Genomic DNA, 22,836 nt, shown 5'->3' on the forward strand with positions numbered 1-22,836 from the left:
TTTCAGTGAATAGTCGTAGACCCATACATACATACATATATATATATATATATATATATATATATATATATATATATATATATGACACTATTCTAGTAATCCTACCAAGATTGACAGAAGAGAGGTAACATATGTTTACATGTGGAAAATTGCAGTAAATAACTGCTGGGTGTGGTTATTTATTTATTTATTAAATTATTTGTCTATCTATGTACTTTTAGCTAAATCTGGGGGAACAAATGGTTAATATATCAACAACAACTTAATATATAATGGTTAATATATAATATAATATATGTATATATTATCTCTGAAAAAAACAAAAAAAATCTTGCTTTTTTCCCACTTTTCTGAGATTTAAAAAAGTTCAGTTACAGGCTTGCTGTTCTTGAACTGTTTGTAAGTTTCTTGGAGGTCATTTTTTGCTTGGGCTATAGGGAAGTCTCTCTGTTGATCAGTGGCAGTGAAAAACATTGAACAGCCTGCCTGCCCCTGTGGGAGTGGTTACTGACTTGAAACTGTAGTTTTATTGGCCATTTTGGGTCAATTCCAAACTCCTTCATCTTCCTCTCTTAAAACCCTCTTTTGCACGGTTTTGCGCATTTTTGTGCATAGCGCAACAGCGGGCAGCGCCACCTAATTGGGTTTAAACTATTCCTGGCTCCACAAAGTCTGCTCTTCACCTTTTCCCTTAGAACTGCTCTATCTCTCAATTTAAACACCATATTCTCATTCTAAGGCCCTTCACTGGTCCAATTAAGTAATCCTACAAGTTAGCACTATTAAACCATAAGCACTACTTACTCTTATACTCTCTACAATTACCCTGTCCTCTATTGGTCCGTCTTAAATTCAGTTTCCCTATATTACTCTAGCATGTCCAAAGGTCAGTCAATGGTTTCCTCTCCAGTCCAGCTGGTGAATCTGGGAATTTTGAGGCAATGTTACAACTGTCTCATGTACACGGACATCCCTCTCCTCCTCCAAACAGGTTCAAATATATGTGAGAGATGCAACTATTTAGCCAAACTGGAGGCTGAGCTCTCTCATCTCAAAACTGGTCTAACCAGTCAGGAGGAGAAGGTAACCTCACACAACACAATTCCAGTATCACATAGTCCCACCACATCAGCGAACCAAACACATAAATACACAAAAACATACTCGGAGGCTCGAAATAAAAATCTACCTAAGCAACAGAGACCTCCAAAGCAGACATCCAAGCAAACGCTACCTCAAAACAAAACACGCACAACACATAGCCCACAAAGTCAGTGTGCCAAGCAGCCACAGCCCTTAAGGCTGAATAACACACCTGATACTCTTGTAATAGGTGACTCTATTGTCAGACACACTGACGTCCCGCTCACCAGGCTGAATAAAGAGAAGGTCATGGTGAGCTGCCTGTCGGGTGCTAGGATCCGCCACATAACGCAAGCACTCAGGTCACTCCAAAGCAAATACAAATATGACTCAGTCATTGTACATGATGGTGTGAATGACCTGAGACGTACCTCCCTGGACTACATGAAAAGAGACATAGAGGAGCTCTCTGATCATGTAGCCCAGGCTGGTATGGCCCTGACCTTGAGCAGCATCTTACCCTCACCTAGAATGATGCCACAGTACAAAGACAAAATGATCGATTTTAACAATTGGCTAAAATTTTGGTGTCAATCAAAGGGGATCCAGTGTCTGTCAGCCTGGGATGACATGCTCGACAAGCCATGTTGCTTCGCTAGGGACGGCTTGCACCTGTCACCACTGGGCTTTTGGATATTGGCAAAGGCTCTGGCCACCCCATAATGCCTTTTTCAGGCAAGGCTCAAAAGTCAAACCCACCCCCATAGACAGCACAAGGAACAAGAAACTAAGGGTAATGCTGCTTAACGCCAGAAGTCTTAACCTCAAGATGCATGCACTCGAAGCTCTCCTCAGTATGGAGAACATCGATATCTGTGCAGTGACAGAAACCTGGTTCAAGGCTCCAGAGAGCACCCCAGCACTACCAGGCTATACCTCATATCATGCTTTTCGGCCCCAAAACCCGGACCGAACCACAAAAGGAGGGGGAGTTTCCATATTTATCAAGGATATCCACACCTCCAGGTTAGTGGCATTGCATGAAGTATCGGAGTTGAAGCCACCCAATATAATGGTGTTTGGAGAGATCTTCATGTTCTCCAATGTTTTCAGGAAAGCCGAGTGGGATTCCTGACTTTGAGAGGGTGGTCTGTAGGATGCTATAAACTGAATCTCTTCAAGAAGAATCTCGATAGGTGGATGGGGGATCGTAGGTTTGTCCCAGGGATTACTCCCGTGTCACTATTAGACAGAGGCACAGTAAACTAAACCTTAAAAAGGGCATGGTATACTCAAATCAAGGTGTGGCGTAAGCCATACAGAATCGGGCTAGGCTTATAATTGCCCCAGGGCAGATAGCCTAGTATGAACCTATGAACCTATGAACCTATAAGGGTGATGTATGACTTTGTCTTAATTAAGGAAGACTTATAACTCTTTTTTAGTGATGTTTTCAGACAAAAAAGATCATATAGAGATCCAGACTTTGGATTAAAATATTGTACTGCAATCTAAATTTTTAAAGGATGGTTAATGGGGTCATCTCTTTAGCTGTGCCCATGTGCATAGACACTGGCAAGGCTGTTCAATATATCCATTGTTATTTATAGGTAATACAAGAGCTGGTAAACAGTTAATTTATCAGTTGCAATTAATGAAGGCTTGAGGAAGAGGACAGTATGGTTCTGCAAGTATCTAGATGATTGCATTTTCCTAACAGAGAGCATGGATGATGCCTTAACGATAATAACACAAGATCTTCAAACACTTGATAAAAAGTCAGGACTGATGTGCAAGCAGAAAAAAAAATAGTATTGGATTGTGATTAGACAACGGGACATTGGAATAAGACTGTATTCAAAAAAAGTATTTGCCTTACATACTTCAAACAAAAGACCTGAAACTCTGCAGAGTATACTATGTAAAAACAAACTGCACAGACACATGGCAAAAGTAGATAGAATTGACCTGTCAAAACTTATTCCTTCCTGGTTTTTGCAACACTTCGTCTGTAATAGTGCATGGGTTCCTGACTTCTCCACACAGGGACATGGTTTGTTAGTACACCATTTGTTTGATCTTTAGGCCTTCTACCAAGCCTCCATATTTTTGATAAAGAAACTTTGCTTCATTAGTTATTTTATCTATGAAACATGGTGACGATTTATTTTACAATATGGTAGAAATCAAAAGATCAACAACAACTTTTGACATTTGGTAAACATAAGCCACATTTAGCTACCAAAGCAGCATTATAATTTATGAAAAAGATAACAAAATGTGGATTTCTTCAGTATGCTTACATGAAATATATCAAATTGTCATCAACAAGGTAAATTAAAACTATGTCATATTACATGACAAAAGCTGCTTCTGTGTAGTTACTGTAATCTAATACTCAAACTGATAGTTTATCTAAGCAGTGGGTCTCATTTATATACTCAAAAATTATAGATGATCTAGTTCTTGCTGTTTTGAAAAAAATAAATAGTTTCATTATGTTACTTAGTTTGTTTAGAAAATAAGATAATACACATTCAAAATTTTCTCTATTGCTTAGAGACATTGTTTCAAGAATTTGAAAGAATATTGACTTTAGAAGATTGACATAGCAATATGTTTCCCAAACAGAACCATTTAGATACTTTTATTACATATATGAAAGATACCCTAATATCCCTGGAAAGTAGGCCAAAGAAAAATGATTTAACGTTCAATGATCAGCCAACAGTTTTTATTCTGTAACCTAATCTGGATCCCCTTTTGATTAAGAACTACCACTCTAGCTCCCTCATTTATATAGGTAACAACATGCATCTATTTTGGCTAAAAGACTCTGGAATACAGCTGAACAACTTACCTCCAATTTTTTGTCAGGGTTCATGAAAGCCAAGCAAACACAATATAATAATATATTGCTTGAATTAATTTTTATATCCTAACCCAAATACCAGTAACTCTCCACAAGTATTTGCCTTTGATATTAATAATGAAATTGCCTTGGTTCTCCTGCCTTTTCATTTTCCAAGGCTAGAAACATGCACATTTCCTTCAAAATATAGTCATGCTTTCAAGGTTCTGTATGACGTAGCAAATGCATATTTCTCCATTAATGGCTATTTTTAATCGCCAATTAAAACTGGTTTCAAGACACGAGTACAGCTGTCACCCTATCATTTCATTCTATCTCTGAATTTACCATTTGTAAAAATACATAGGAATCCCAAAATTCAAATTATAACATCTGGGAACTCATATTATACAATGACTGGCCATTAACATTCAAAAACAAAGACCTAGCTTCATCCTTATGAACAAACCACACCAACAGTGGGTAAATCCAGCAGTACCCACATCCAACTGTGGGTTATTTCTATATTAAATCACCTCTTTTGTGAATGCTTTTTATTATAATTCCAGTGACCAACTATTATTATCACCAGTCTACTAGGGGTAAAAAATGATTACCTTAAAGACTCTAGTTACTTAATTCCTTATATGGTAATACTCTAATATGGATTACAACAATTAAGATCTTGCATTACAAAACTGGGGCTATTTTCTAGAGCACTCCGATTTTTACATAAATCACCAAGCAACATCACTAAACTTCCTTTAGTTTTGAAATATCAGATCTTAGATATGTACAGAATGGCATAAAGACATTGGGAATGTCCAATTAATTTAAGTTAATAGACCCTCTTGAAGAAAATCCTAATATATTATTAAGCCATACTCATTTACACATTACAACCTTAATGATAATCTGTGACATGTAACAATGTTAACTAACAGAGAACGATTCATTAATTTTGAATTCAGTTTTCGTGGACAGTTGGACTATTAATAGGAGGTTATTTCTGTATTGCAATCTCATTAAAATATCTGACTTTAATTGTTCACGGTTATCCCAGCATGATATTAAGCAGCAGAAGTTAGCTTCTTCTTGACTTAGTTATCCCAAAAGAAGTATTGTTTATCTTTCCTACATAATTTGATTTTAAACTAGTCATTCGCGGAAGATGCGTGCTTCTCATTATCAGTCTTCATATCTCAATGTGATCAGTATCAAATCAGCTTTGCTGCTTATTTGGAAGAATACTTATAAGGGTTCACCATACGTTAAATTCATTAACTAACAATTGATTTTGTTCCATAATGCCTATAATTTATTTTGTTGCACAATTCCTACATGATCCCCCATATATTAGAGCAATGTATAAGTTGTTGACATTGAATTGCTCATTTTGTGTAAAACATTTAATTTACTTTATATTTTTTATAATGCACTTCTATTCATACAATTTGTAATCTCCTAAGAGATAATCTGATTATCTTTCCAGCCTTTAAAAAAGGCAAGATTGTAGATGGTATAATTGTCTGTCGGATAACACACAGCAGAGGAAAGTTATTTATTATGTCCAGTTTCACCTTGAGTTAAGTTCTTCATTTCTAAACACTGATTGAAACAGAAGATATCAGTTTGAAGAATCATCTTAGAAATATTCACAGAAATGTTAACAGACTCTTGTGAAATTTCCTAATAGCTGGAAAATCTTAGCGTACTACGCTTTGAAAACTAGCCTGAACACATATTTTGTCAGTTTAAGGTTATACAGTTATTTGTTTCTGAAGCAATATCTCCGCTGATTAGCTTTGATACATGATATAATCTAAGTGTACTGAGGTTTTCCCTTGTGTCAGCATGTGTGATTTATATAGCGCCTTTCCCAGGGAAGATCTTTGAGCCTAGGATGCAGTTTTGATGTTACTTCAGCTTGGATAATGTTGTGCAGCATGTGTTTATTATGAAGAAGCATTCTATTTTATGATGAAGCATTCTCTTTTTTGGATTATGGCTCCATAATGAAACATGGACATATTTAAATGACCCTTTAGTGTTCCCCTTTACCTTACAGGTCAGAAAGACAAGGAAATAGGGCCAAGACTTTACAGGACCCCCACCTCTCTAACATCCCTTCCTTCAACCCAATCAGGTTAGGAAGAGAAAGAGGACAAGGAAGAGGAAACAAAAGAGGGAGAAGCAACAGGTACTTTTTTTAAAAGATGATAAAGCTAATGCTATTTCCACCTATGATGGCAAACTCCTCACTTTCAATGGTTTTAACATTTTTCACAACAGTCATTTAGATACCCATAAAGATTTATTTTTAATTTTTTTGAAAAAATGTTATACCTTCATTCCTCAAACTATAACTGATATTACAGACTTACTTGTAGAATTAAGATTATTCATTAGGAACCTTAATTTATCTATGTTAGGACAGGACAAGCTGCCTACAGATCCTATTATATTAAAAAAGGAAAGCACATTTAATACTCCTTTAAATAGCACTTTAGCGATTTTTTTGAAAATGCCTGTGAGAAGGATTTTTTTAATTATGAAAGCTCATGTCATTCTAAGTATTCAAATCTAACTAGTAATGAATTTACTTGACTGCCCACCTTCAATCATAACACGTCTATTGCAATTATTGAAGGAGGGAGGATGGTGACAGTGGACAAAATAGACTATTTCAGAAAGATCTTTGATATGTTGCAGGATACAGAAAGGTACTTACCTTTATCTAAAAATGAAACACATATTGCATATTAAAAATTTTAATTTTTTTTTGAAACTTCTCTTTCTCATGGTGTTGTTTCATTGGACCGTTATAATTTTCTATTTATGAAGAGTCCACTTATGCCAGGTCTCTTCAGTAGTTTGAAGATTCATAGAGACATTATTGACCCCCCCCCCCCCACATAGACTGATAGTAGCAGGACAGGGTTCTGAAACCTATCCCCTAGATGTCTTTGTTGATAGAATTCTTAAGAACACTCTTTTCAAACATAAATATATTTTAAAAGACTCTGGGATTTTTTTGGGTAAATTTACACAGCAAGATTACAATGAAAGTATTAGGTATTTAACTATAGATGTTATAGATGTATTCACTAGTATTCCACACAAGATTGGTTTAGAATGTTTTCATTCAGCATTGTTAGAATTTGTATATTTAGAAAATATTACAATTAGACTTTTAGTGGAATTAATGGAATGCATCCTGTATAACATTTTTTTAAGCAGGAGAGTATTACAGTCATATGGAGTGGCAATGGGTGCAGCATGTGCACCCATCTATGGGAATCTAGTAAGCCTCATTTGGGAGAAAGACATGTCTTCAATTCAATATATATATATATATATATATATATATATATATATATATATATATATATATATATAAAACTGTTGAAATTTATATTTATGCCACCTGGATGATATTTTTATTTTCTGGGTTGCCCCTAAAGACAAAATACTAGAATTAATTCCGTATATTGCTAGAAGTATTTCATTTCTTATATTTACATGTACACACAACAGATAAGGTAAATTATCTTGATGTTACTTTTAAACCTTTGTTTTCTACACTCTCCAGTACCTTTATGGTTTTGAAACTTGAGGTATTTCTGACCTGCTCTCCTGGACACTACATGAACCTTGCTCTGATTTTGGATTATGGCTCTACCCAATATCATATGTTTGTTTTATACATATATATATATATATATATATATATATATATATATATATATATATATATATATATATATATACAGAGAGAGAGAGAGAGAGAGATAGCAGATACACAGACACACACACACACACACTGTGTAAATATTGTTTATCATGTGTTACATTTTCTGTATGAATCTATATAATCCATTATTTTTAATGTAGATACAGTATACAATAGGCATATAATAGCAATACAAACGTTTACATACACAAAGCCTGTGTATGCTTACAAGAAATATAAAACACAATAAAGTCCCTTTGGGTAAACTAGAAGAAATACTTTAAATTAACCAGACTCCATAGATATACATCATTTTTTTCACTACTGCATTATCCCCACCTATAACAGTCCCACAAATTCAGAAACAGAAAATACAATGAAGTCCCTTTGTGCAAACTAAAAGAAACTAGAATAATCTAGAAGAAATATTTTAAATTAACAAGACCCCATGCATATTCCTCTTTCTCTACTGCATTATGCTACCAATAACAGTCCCACCAAAATCAGTTTCAACATTATTTAATGCTTTACCAGTATCATCTGGTTCATTAACATTAACATTCATTAACAACATAATTCTACGTAGTTAATTCTTAGCCAGGCTATCAAGCAAGCAATAACGCCTGATAGGGTATGTGTTAACACACACACTGGAGGGGATTATTGCGTTTAGAGAATGGACTTTCTGTAAAATTGCTGTGTTTTATTTACGTATTTATATATTTTTAATACTTTATATTTTTTATATATATTTTTGATGTAAAATAGTTCTTCAGCCGAATGTTTCAAAGTTGCTGTACTGTATGTAAATAGTGTTAGAAGAAGCATTTTACATGCTAAATATATATTTTTTGGTCCCATACTGCTAAAATGTGTGGTTTCTTCCGAGTCATTGGGGATTGAAGTCACTAAATAATGACATACATTTGACTTTCAGACTTTATTTCCTTCAGAAAATTCATATTAACACAAAAGTATGACATTTAAAATCTAATCCTATTTTTGAGCCTTTGTCCCCCCTTTATTTCAGGCTTTATCCAGATTTGTTGAGAGGTACACAAACCTCTTATGTGCTGCTGTCAGTGGTCCATCATCTCACTGTCTCTCCCTCTGTCTCACACACACACACACACACACACACACACACACACACACTTTTTTCTGTTATACTTAGTTTTTACACTTACTAAACAGTAAAAGAGCTGCTTAGTGAGTGTAAAATAACAGCTCAATTGATCTTGCTTTCACTGACAAGCATGAGTACACTCAAACACACAGACATAAACACACACACTTTTGTTTTTTAGTTTTCTTTTTTAAGGATATTTTATACTTGCTAAACAGCAGAAGCACTGCTTAGTGAGCATAAAATAATGCTGCCCGTTGGATTTTTTTTAGTCCAAGCTTCATGGTAGCTTGATATGCTGCTGTGAAGCAGAGGAGTTGTTTTTCAGCAGGCATTACTTGTACATTAATACCGTGCAGGAGAATGTTCTTTCTCCAATCAGGGTGCTGTGTGTGTGTGTGTGTGTGTGTGTGTGTGTGTGTGTGTGTGTGTGTGTGTGTGTGTGTGTGTGTGTGTGTGTGTGTGTGTGTGTGCGTGTGTGTGTGTGTGGATAAATATATATATCTATATATATATATATATATATATATATATACATATATATATATATATATATATATATATATATATATATATATATATATATATATGCATACATGTCTCTAAATGCCTATACAAATATATGCTGCTGATAGACCACCCATAACTGGGGCAGCATGCACAGCTGGATACAAAAGGACCCATGACACTCACATCTGCCCCCCCAGTCCAAATAATGAGTGAACAGTACACTGCTAAAAAATCATGATAGGCCATACACAACAGCTAGACATATACAGTGACCTCTTACCAAAACAACTACAATGAGTGAAGATAGTAAACAAAAATAAAAACAGCCAGTAATTCACACAAATTCATTTTACTCTGATATCTTTGCCAAAGACTTCAAGGAGTAACATAGTTCACCACCGTAACAGGTACAAGCAAGCAAAATCTGAGGGTAATGCTACTCAATGCTAGAAGTCTAAACCTCAAAATGCACTCACTTGAGGCACTCCTTAAAATGGAGAACATCGACATCTGTGCAGTGACAGAGACCTGTTTCAAGGCTCCAGAGAGCACCCCTGCAATTCCAGGCGATAATTCATACCACACCTTTCGGCCACCTAACCTGAACCAAAACACTAAAGGTGGAGGCGTGCCGATATTCATTAAGGATATCCACACCTCCAGGCTAGTTGCTCAGCATGATGCATCCGAGATTATCCAAGTGCAACTAACTCAGGGCAAGACCACAATCCAAATTGTACCTTGCTAGAGATCCCCCATCATGCCCCAGGATTCCCACTCCTCATTTCTTGATAGACTGGAAAATATTAGGGTACAACCCAACACCCTAATAATGGGCGATTTCAACTACCCCACCATTAACTGGGAAAACTACTCATGTACCAACTCTTTTGCTCAACATTTTCTGGAATTCAAAAATTCCAATGCCTTGGGTCAACTTATCCACACCCCCACCAGGGGGAGCAATATCCTAGACCTGGTCATTACCAACATGGACGACCAGTTTTCCACACCAGAGGTCAATTCCTCGTTGGTCAGATCTGACCACAAGCTAATCATCCTAGACATCCACATCCCACCCCCACCCCCATAAGGGAAACCACTGTAAAAAATGTCTCCAAAGCTAACTTCACGCTTCTCAAGACAGAAGTGGCAAACTTCACGACACCCATGCAGATGGGCAATAGAGGTACAACTGTTAAATCCTACACAAATGCACTTTATAAGCACTTACATGAGTGCATGGATTGTGCTATCCCTAACAGAACCAAGATGCTATCCTCCAAAAAAAGGAAGCCAATCTGGTGGTCCCCTGCCATAAACAAACTCTACAACAGAAGAAAGAAACTGTTGCAAAAAAGAGTAAAATCCCATGATTGGAGGAACTCCCTGGTAAGCCTCAGTAAGAAGCTGAGATCCCTTATAAAATCCTCCAAAGCTAGTTACGAAAACAAAATCACCACTGATTCTAAAGGCAACCACAAAGCATTCTATAGCTATGTCAAGAATCTCAATGGCAACACTCAGATCTGCTCTGAGTTACAGCACAATGGCACTAAATATACAGAACCAACTGATATTGCCAAAATCCTAGCAGATAGGTTCAGTGCTAACTTTACCCCCTCTCACCCCCTAAAGGACCCATCTCTATACCAGAAGAATGCAAAGTTCCTGTAATCATGGCTGCAGAGGTAAAAAAACACACTCTCCAAAGTCAAGAACACAGCATCCATGGGACCTGACAACATCCCAGTCTGTGTTCTACACGAACTACAGAATGAACTGGCACCCACCTAAGTACCATGTTCAATCATAGCCTCACCTCAGGCTTTGTGCCCACTGAATGGTGCACAGCGACAATTATCCCACTTCATAAAAGGGGAGCCACCACGGACCCCGGGAACTACCGCCCCATTAGCCTGATGAGCCTGGTCTGCAAGGCCATGGAATATATCATCATGGAACTTATAAACAAAGACATTGGTAATCTCCAAACTTTGGACCCCACCCAGTTCTGGTTTGTAAAAGGCAGATCATGTCTCCTAAACCTGACTGACTTCTTTGAAGCAGTCACCAAAGCCGTATATGAGGGTAAGATGATCACACAGCCTATCTAGATCTTGCCAAGGCTTTTGACATCATCCCCCACTCTGGAATTATAGATAAACTCACTAAACTAGGTATAAATCCCTATGTCACAAGATGGGTTGCCAACTGGCTCACTGACAGAACCCACACTGTGAAAGTAGTAGACTGCAAATCCGACTTCAGACCAGTGACAAGTGGAGTACCACAGGGTTCAGTCCTGGGTCTTCTCCTGTTTGGTATCTACGTCTCTGAAGTACAGGCTAACACAGAAGGTCTTTGGCTAATGAAGTTTGCAGATGACTGCAAACTAGGAGCCATAATCAAAACTCCTAATGATGTGGACATCCTACAAAAGCAACTCACTGAGACAGATGTCTGGTGTCAAAGCCATGGCCACAAGCTCAATGCCAAAAAGTGCATTGTCATCCCTTTTGGTAAAAACTCTGTACCCATGAACTACCAAATAGGCAGTAGTCTACTTAACACTAAAAGTAGGATAAGAGACCTTGGGACACATGGACAGTGGTCTCTCCTTTGATAATCACATCGCCACAGTAGTCAGGAAATCCTTCTATGTGGCACACCTTATCACAAAAGGTTTCTCATCCAGGAAAAAATATGTCATTGTTCCCCTCTACTCATCACTCATTAGACCCATTACAGAGTACAACGCCTCTTTTGGTATGTACCTCACAAGACATCTATAATAACTGGAAAGGCCACAGAAATACCTCACAAACAGGATTACTGCCTTCAAACAGATGCCCTATGCAGAGCATCTCAAAAAACTACAGCTTTACTCCGTTGCATATTGCCTACTCAGAGGCGATCTCTGCCTAACATACAAAGCTATGTCAAACCCAGAGCTGTTGGACATGCTCCATTTAAAGAAATCCCAATCCCTCCAAGCTACATGCTTTAGGGACCTAAAGCTTGTCATCACAATAAACAGTACATGCTGGAGGGATAGAGTCCTGTCCCAGAGACTTCCCATACTCTGGAACAAACTACCTATCTATATCAAACAAAGCTCCTCATTGGCTCTCTTCAAGAAAAATCTTGATGATTGGATGGGAAATAGGAAATTCACCTGGGGACCACATCTGTGGCTCTGCTCGACAAGGGCACAAGAAAATAATAATTTTATTGGGTGGCGAAAGCCAGGGTACCTTTTTGGCTAGGCTTATATAGGCCCTAGGGCCAATAGCCTAGTACCTACCTATGAACCTATGAACCTCTAAACATATTACAAGAAATACTTGCCTTAATTAGAAGATTCAACTAACACTTAAGTACACTTAAATACACAGCCTCCAGTTACACTCCTCATTCACCCCTCCAGGGGATAAAGTGTCACATTTTAAAACATACATTGAGTCTGTACATAATTGTTATTTTATGACTTTTTGATCAAACTGAGAAACAGACTTTTTCCAAAGCAGTACCTTGTAACCCACTACACTTAATTACATGTATATACACAGCCTCCAATTACACTACTCATTTAACCCCCTAGGGGAAAATGTATCACATTTAAGAATTTAAACTGATTCTGTACATAACAAATGTTCTTTCATGACTATACCCCCATGGTGAGAATTATTAAAATGTACAGCTATAGAACTGTCTTCTTTCTCATCAGTAATATATCTCGCATGTTCTAGCAGCCTAGTTTTAAAACACTTGTTAATCTCCCCCACATAAAATATGTTACAAGGGCATTTAAGAGCATTGTCCATACACCAACCTCTTGAATGTGCAGAGTCCCACATGTTGTCTACCCTTTTCCCTCAGCAGGAATGACAGAACAAAATAATGGTAGACCCTAACTATCAACCTCCTACTGTATGGCATCTGCACAAAGCCTAACATAATTTGGGACAGAAGCCCAAAGACATCGCCATACTTGAAATATTGCTGTTATGCAATGAGAAAATTGCTGGTGTTACAGAGTTTGTTGTAACATATCTTTTCTGAGGGATATAAAGTCTGAAACACAAATGGATGTTAGCATTTACTGCTTGCAATCATCAGAGTATGCTACTGATTTGCCAAGGACAATACCTGTCTGGGGAACAGACCAAACATAACATGCAAACCTCTGGTCATTATGTGGATAGCCCTACAGTTGAGAGCTATGCAAACACAGAACTTTGTCAGACTGAAACCCATGCAGAAGTAGCATGTTAAAAACAAACCCTGTTAAACAAGAAGTATTCAAAGCATATAACAGCAATACTCATATTCTGCCCCTACGTCTTGAATTTTCTCCACCATTTAGTTGGCTTGGCTCCACAGGTCTTGTTCTAAGAGGTATTAGCTCACACTCCTCCAGGATGTCTTCCTCACAGGTAAGGGAAAGGGCCAATGCCCACAAGGCGTACTCAATTATAGGAGTTTGTTGCCATGACATTGGCTCTTGGAATAACTACACATCTGCTCTGCATGCAAGCAGCAACTGGGGAACACCAATTGGCGCTCATGTCATCATATGGCCATGAGCTGTACCTCCAAAAGACAAGCTGCCATCTATTCAAACCACCTCTGTCATAGGCAGTCCATCAGTGCAAAGCTGAAGTAGTGTGAGAAAAATAAAAAGGATATAGCTGTGAAAAATCCAGAAAAAAGACAAAATGTATGTGAAATAAGTAAGGGTGTAATTGAATGCAGTAGGTGGTCTGTTTGTTTGTGTCTTTTGGCTTTTCCCGGTTAGGAGTCACCACAGTGGAACTCCGGTCTGCTAATGATTGGCAGTTGATTTTTACCTACTGGCTTGCCAGGCCTGACGCACAACCTTCAACGAAGGTACGCCCATTCACGCAGAAGATGCTCTAGCTGAGAATCGAACCGGACATCGTCTTACTGTGAGGCGACAATGCTACCGCAGCACCACCACCGCGGGTAATGCAGTAGGTGGTCTGTAATAATGGAAAATAGGGTTTTGAAAGCATATGTCTCAACAAGACTTGCTGTACTGATATACTGCTGAACAGCACTGATGGCCAGAGCATGTGGCTCTGTCTGTAGTGACTAGGCCAGCTACTGGGATGTTGTACATATCCATATGTTACCTGTGCAAATAACTATGAAACACATGTTGTCTTGTAAGTATAAGACAACTATACAGAGCATGTGCAGAGTAAAGTACTGCTGCAGATGTGTGTGTTGAACTGCATGTTATATACTGAGTTCATACCATTCAACTGTCCAGTGTTCAGCACACTGACCATATGTGTACCTCATATTTGTAGTCATTTACCCATAGAGTTGTGTTATGTCTTGTCAAATCCTTGCCAAATCTGTGAAGAATGACATTACAACATCCCCCTTCATTGTCCTCTGGCTTTTCCCATTTAGGATTGCCACAGTGGATCATCTGTTGCCATTTCTGCCTGTCCTCTGAATTTTGCTCTCTCACACCAAACACCTGCATGTTCTCTCTCACCACATCCAGAAACCTTATCTGAGGCCTTCCTCTCTTCCTATTTCCTGGCAGCTACATACTTACCATCCTTTTCCCAATATACTCAGCACCCCTCCCCAGCACATGTCCAAACTGATGTAATGCTGCCTCTCCAACTTTGCCTCATATCTGTCCAACATGGCCTGAGCCTGTCATATACATATTGCTAAACCTGTGCACCCGTGTCACACCCAGTGCAAATCATAACATGTGTAACTCTGCCATGTGCAGCTCTACCTCCTGCCTTTTTGTCAATGCCACTGTCTCCAACCCATATAACATAGGTGGTCTCACTACCCTCTTGTAGACCGTACATACCACGTTTACTGGTACTCGTCTGTCACATATCACTCCTGACACTCTTCTCCACCCTCTCCATCCTGCCTGTACTTTCTTCACCTGTCTTCCATAGTCCTCATTACCTTGAAATGTTGATCCCAAACATTTGAACACATTCACCTTTGCCAACTGTACTCCATGCATCCTCAACATTCCACTATCCTCCCTGTCATGCACACACAGATATTCTGTCCTACTGCTGCTGACCTTCATTCCTCTCTTCTCTAGAGCATATGTCCACCTCTCCAGGGTCTCCAAAAGCTGTTCCCAACTCTCAATACAGATCACAGTGTCATCTGCGAACAACATAGTCAACAGGGACTCCCGTATGATCACCATTGCAAATCAGAAAAGGCTCACAGCTGATCACTGATGTCATCCCACCTCCACTTTAAACACATTGATCAATCCCAATGCAGACCTCAATGCTGTCACACACCCTTGTACATATCCTGTACCACTCTTACATATATCTCTTCCACTCATGACTTCATCATACAATACCACAACTCCTGTCTAGGCACCCTGTCATATACTTTCTGTAAGTTCATAGTGACACAGAGCAACTTCTGACCTTCCTTGTATTCCACCAGTAACAGTCTCAGAGTAAATATCACGTTGGTAGCTCCCTTTCCACGCATGAAACTATACTGCTGACCAGTACTCCTAACCTCCCTGTGTAACCTAGCTTCCACTACTCGTACCCATAACTTCATGCTGTGATGGGTCAGTGTTATCCCTCTGTAGTTATCACAGCTCTGCACATCACCCTTATTCTTAACACCATGCCCAAGCACTTGCTCTCCACTCCTCATGCAACCTCACACTTCCGAAGATATCAGTAAACAGTCTGCCTAACACACCACTGCCATTTCCCCTAAACAACTCCATGCTTCCACAGGTTTGTAATGTGGACCAACAGGCTTGCCAATATTCATCCTCTTCATAGCTATCCTTACATCCTCCTTGCTAAGCCATTGCACTTCCTGATTCACCATACCCACATCATCCAACCTTTTCTGTCTCATTATCTTCATTCATCAGCCGCTCAAAGTACACTGTCCGTGTGCTCAACACATTATCCTTGCTTGTGAGTAAATATATCTCATCATCCTTTATCACTCTTATCTGCTGTGCATCTTTCCTAGCTCAGTGCATCTGTCCAGCCAATCAGTACAATTCCTTTCATCCCTCCTTAATGTCCAACCTGTCACTGAACCCTTCATATGCCCATCTTCAGTCTTTGCCACCTCTCTCTTTGCCATGCACCTAATCTCCTCATACTCATGCCTACTTTCCTCATCTCTCTGACAATCCCACTCCTTTTTCCCCAACCTCTGTCTCTGTATACTATCTAGTACTTCCTCAGTCCACCAACAGGTGTCTTCTGCTGCTTCCTCCATCCACATGTCACCCCAAACACCCGTCTAGCTGTCTCCCTTACCAGCTCTGCTGTACTTAACCAGATATTTGTTATATTGTCACTGCCACCCAGTGCCTGTCTCAGCTCTTGCCTGAACTCCACCTCACAAGCACGCTGTTCCAGTTCACACAGTTTGATCCTTGGTGCTGCCCCCACACTCCTCCTAATCTCGATCACCAAACATCATCTCACATACAGACATTCTCTGCTGTCTAAATACACTTTCCCCTGTCACCACTTTACAGTCTCCAATCTCCTTCAAACTGGCCCTCCTACATTGGATATATTCCATCTGTGTGCATCTTACTCCTCTCTTGTATGTCACCCTATGATCCTCCCTTGTATTATAGTGCTTATTCACCACAGCCATGTCCATCCTTTTTGCAAAATCCACTACCCTCTCACCCTCTCTCTACACTTTTTAACACCATACATACCCATCAATTCCCCATCCCCTCTGTTCCCTTCACCAATATGCCCATTGACATCTGCTGCAATAACCAGTCTGTCACCCTTGGGTACAGTCATCAGCATGTCATCCAACTGATGTCACATTTCACTTTCTCATCAATCGCACAACCAATGTACATAGCATATGCACTAACAACAGTTATCATTACACCATCAGCTTACAGCATCAGAAACATCACTCTATCGGACAATTATGTCATCCTCCAAAATACTCTTGGCATACTGTTCCTTCAGCAGAAGCCCTTCCCCCTTCCAGCTCCAGTCCACACCTTGATAGCACAATTGTGAGCTGCCTACCATACACCCAGCCATGATCCCCTTCCATGTGGTCTCTTGCACACACACAATATAGTAACCATGCTTTGGCCATCATATCAGCTAGCCTGGTCCCTATACCACACATACTGCCAACATTAACAATTCTTACCCTCAGTACCACCCAACTAGCCTTTCCCCTCTCTTCCTGCCATATGACTGTTGGACAACCTCCAGGGGATGGCTGTCAGTGCAAAGGATACTGTGCTATTGAATGACTCAAGTATGTTACAATAATACTGATACACTGTCACTAATTTTGTTCCATTGAACCCATGTATGCATGGCATCCTACAGATGTCCTGTTGTAACAGGTTGGGAGGGATGACTGTGCATAAAGAGTGTGCATTTAGTGTGCCATACTGACATTGAACAGACATGTATGTGAGGTATTAGCTATGCACATGTCAGTATGAGTAGGTGTATGTGTCCACCTCATGAAAACAGACGTGGGATGCAACATGTCAGTTAAAACAGCTATACATGTTGCACACATGTATAATCTTAGTTACTGTGCACCCAAAAGAGTGACATTTCTACAGCTACTAGTTGTTGCATTGCCCTGACACAGCCATGGTTAGTACAGTAAGCATGATTATAATGACTAAATTGGAGAGGTGTCCAACTGTGTTATGACTTTTGGCCATGCCCACTACAAACAACTGATTGAACACATACATGGCTGTATGGACTCAGCAATACCTTACTTGTCATACCTGCCTCCACCAATGTAGAGTAATCCCCTTTGCTGAACAGCAGCATTACACAAACCACAGACTTGAGCCCTGTAGTGGCTGTACAGGGCAAAGTAGGGGCAGGAACCAACCTGGCATCAAGTCAGCCATTGTCTGAACAAGCATATTAGATCACAGGTGGATTACTGTAAGGCCAACTATGAGTACAAATTGGAGACATCCACCAGGGACAATCACAAGGCCATCTTCCCATATGTCTGCAATCTCGGAGGCAACATACCAACCCAACCTGTAAAGGTGGCCAATCAGATCACATGCACACACAACATAGCTACAGGAAACCTGATGCAGATAGGGTTAAGGCAAACATCCCCTTTGGCTCAGCATCACTATAGGTGGATATGTACTCCACCCACACCACTCCCCTCATCACCAGTGAGCGGTACCTATTGCCTACTGAAAGGCAACAAATGTAAGTATCCATGGGATGTCATATCATCCCTGTCTGCATCCTACATGAACTCAGGGATGTGCTCTCAGCTGCATTACACACTGTAGTCGCACCAAGCCACAGCACCAATCACACACCATCTGCATGGAAGATGGCTAATGTCATCCATTTACACAAACCTGAATGAGGAATTATGGATTATGCAAACAACCTTCCCTCACTGTGGGCAATGTGACTCATCAGGACCAGGAGTGCAATGCAAGCTGATACTGTGCCGATAGATTACAGGTGTATGCTGTTGTTGTGAGTGGTGGCTACTGGTATGGTTGTGAGTGTTGGCTATTGGTATTCAAGGTACATGTGCAGGTACTGTAGATATTGTTGCCAAATGTCTGGGGTCCAGTGATGTGTTTCCCTGTAAGTGTCTACCAGGTGCAATATCACATCACCAGCAGGAGAACTTTTCACCAACAGAATGCAACCTGATAATGGAAATCATAATACAGAACCACACAGTACTGTTGGGACGAAGCCAGCAACATCTGCAGGAGAGGACCACTCTGTGGGATGACCCTGTCCACAGGGTTAATTAGGTGGGCCTGCCCACAAGTACATATGAGCAGGTGTGGCATCTTTCCACCAACCTCATATGCCATGCCTATTAAAGGGCTGCTGCCATGGCCAGGGACCCCACAACCACATGTGGGAGCCCAGCCATGTAGCCCCCACTGACACCAAATGAGGAGCTCCTTGCCAAGCTTGGGCCACCCATCACAGTACAACACCAGGGTACAAAGCCCCATTTGCTGGAGGTGGGTGGCACACACACAATGGACAAGGACCACGCAGGTAAGGTCCCAGTGGCGATTAGTAAACTACTGTATGAGACATACTTGTATTGTACAGTATCTACATGCATGTGCCAGGTTAGATTGCAGTTGTGGATGGGGATTTCTAATGAACAGAAGTGCAAATCTATGGTGAAGGACAGCAAATTGTGTAGTATTGGGTGTTGTACTGTAAATGTGCAGACATGCTGCATCCATCCTTTTCCAAGGGCACATATGAGTCTGCTGACAATATCTCTCTCTCACAACTACATAGGTCACTCTGGTCTGCATATAGAACAGCAGCCTGAAGCTGGTGGGTATATTATTGTTCACTTGTTCTTTGGCAATACCCCAGGCATGTGTAGGACATGCAAGTTACCATGCACGCAACTATGACTAATAGCCATATTGCTTTATGTGCATGTTAACTTGTGGTGAGATTAATTGTACTGCATCACTGTGGTCAACACAAGGGCCTATCTGAAGAGAATGCAACATTTCTGTAGCATACCTCACAACCTGTCAGTGCAAGATGTCTGGACAGACACCAGCAAAATGTGTTGGACAAACAGACTAAGGTAGGAACATGTGTGAAACATTACTGCTATACAGTGGATATAAAATGTATGCACACACCCATTAAGATGCCATTTGTTTCTGATATATACTGATTGAGTCCACAATATGTCAGTCCACACCTTTCCCAACCTTTAATGTGACCCTTGACATAAACAATTCACTTGTAAAACCAAGCATCTGGACTCATGTATTGCACCTACAAGCCTGGACAAGTGTGAGGGTAGCAGACATTGTATCAGTATGCTGTTTCAATCAGGTATGATACCTGATGCTGCCATATGTGTCAGTACACTCACGGTGGCCTATTTGGCAACTATATCACATACATGGGCATTGTTAAGGCAGACAGAGCACTAATAGGTTTCTGTACAGAGGATTGGGGTGGCCTGTACAATGGTTTTACTTGCTGCATATGAGGCAGATGCCATTACCACACTATATAAAGTAATGGCATCAGGAGGTGGTCACCTGCCAAGTATGTTACACACATCAAAATGGTATCAGCCACAGAAGATATGACCCACACACAAAAAAACAGTATTCAGATAAGAACTCCTACCTATCTATGTCTACTATAGTGTTATGCAGTTATCAGACTCACCATGGAGCGTAAACAATTTCAACTCCTCCAAAGGTACTTGTAAAGTGAATTACATCAACAGGACTACTAAATTAGCATGAGTATGGTGTTACACAACTCAAAATGGTATAACCTTCACAGCACATGATTCTCACACAAACTCTTGCCATTATTGAGATTAGAACTCCTGCCTATCTAGTTATTTGTATTAAGCAGTTAGCAGATGCACCACATAGCTTACCCAATTTCATCTTGTCCAAAGGTACTTCTAAGGTGAATAACAACAACAGCAGTAGTAAAGTAGAATAGGGGAAGTGTAATGGGTGGAACACAAATCAAAATGTTATAAGACACACAGTATCCAAGTCACACACAGACACATGCGCACACGCGCACACGTGCACACACACACACACACACACACACACACACACACACACACACACACACACACACACACACACACACACACACACACACACACACACACACACACACACACACACACACACACACAGACACACACACACACACACACACACACACAGTTGCCAGTATGGGGATCAGAACTCCTGCCTATCTAGTTATTTCTATTATAGTGTTACACAGTTATCAGACACACCACACAGCTTATACAATTTCACCTAGTCCAAAGGAACTTCTAAGGTGAATGACATCAACAGGACTGCTAAACTGGAGTCAGGGGAAGTATAAAGGGCGGTACACAAGTCAAAAATGGTATATCCCACACAGTACATGATTCTCTCATGCACACACACTCACACACACACACACACACACACACACACACACACACACACACACACACACATACATCTGCCAGTATTGGGATGAAAACTCCTGCCTATCTAGTTATGTCTACTATAGTATTACACAGTTAATGCATGTATTACATAGCTTACTGGACTTACAACTGGCCAAAGGTGCTGATAACTGCACAGCTGAAGTAAAGTATTACAGGTGGCAGGAAGTCTGCCTTCAGTTTCTACCATACATTTTGTTAGTTCATTCTGTCTTGCACTTCAAATATCATTATAGCTTTGCACTTCAACAGGTGATTGTATCAATATGTTTATCACACCTGGGAGCCATCAGCAGTACTCGTTCATCACTGAATAAGCACAAGTACTTACGACCACCCCTCCTGGCATGATTGAAGTGCGGTTTTCTGTGCTTTCACCCATTTACCTGGTGCACTTGTCCATTCTGAGGCACTGTTGCAACTGCCTCATGTGCACAGACAAATCTGCCCTCTAAACTCCAAACACTTAGACCAGTGAGAGTTACCATACCTCTCAACCTGGAAACATCAAAAATCTGGACAAGGCCCATGAAAAATACGTACAAATCTGTATGCTGATTAACATAAAATTTGCATACATAATTACATAACCCCACCCACTCCAAAGGAATTGTGGGATACCAACTTTCAAACACAAACTGAAGAACAGTCAACAAAAATATGGCACCAGAGTCCCTCTGCTACCATTCAAATGCCCCATTACCTGGCTATTTCACCCCATTTGCCATAAACATAAATGTGTGCATATTGCTTTACTTCTACAATGATTATTTGGATTTTATTTTTTACATTTTATAGCACAATGCACAAACACTAATAGACATCTGCTAAACAAAGCAATACTGTCTCACAATGAAAATAGACTTAGCATTAAAACTTCTCTGCCCTTGAAACTCACATTCATTGAAACAGCATTGAAACCCACACCACATCCAAAGAAAATGCATCTGGCCAGTGGTGGATTAAGATTACCTTTGGGGTGTTTTCAAATCATAGGCCCCTTGCACACAAAACAAGAAACATATGTGTTTTCTTTGACACACCTTCCTGACTTTATTAAATTATATTTCTTGTGTAATACAGCACACTTGTTAGACTTAGAGAGCATTTTAAATTTATTGTTTGAACATTTTTCTAGTAGGCAATGAAACAAAATACATGAACCAATAATGACAAAACTGCCCAATTCAGATAATTTCCATCATAAAAAGTCTTCCACACACACTATATATATATATATATATATATATATATATATATATATATATATGGATTCACTTCATAATCTCGAAATACTGAAATTTCGAATTTCAGTATCTCGAGACTATAAAGTCGAACATTCAAAATATCGCTTAAAAAAAGTGCGAATTTTGAAATGTCGATAGTTTATATATTCATGAAAATGTCGAACGCCACTTGTAATGTGCTGTTGTAAGATTAAGTAATGGATGCAATGGATAAGTCAAGTCTAACTGC

At 39.7% G+C, this 22,836-nt stretch overlaps 1 pseudogene; it reads right to left on the minus strand.

Moving 5' to 3' along the window:
- The window catches only part of LOC122797641, a 121,567-nt pseudogene extending 99,858 nt beyond the window's left edge, over window positions 1–21,709 (minus strand).
- Between the last annotated feature and the right edge of the window lie 1,127 nt (window positions 21,710–22,836).

Source organism: Protopterus annectens, chromosome 3.part1, assembly GCF_019279795.1.
Source record: "Protopterus annectens isolate FY-2018-M chromosome 3.part1, PAN1.0, whole genome shotgun sequence".
Classification (NCBI taxonomy): Eukaryota; Metazoa; Chordata; order Ceratodontiformes; family Protopteridae; genus Protopterus; species Protopterus annectens.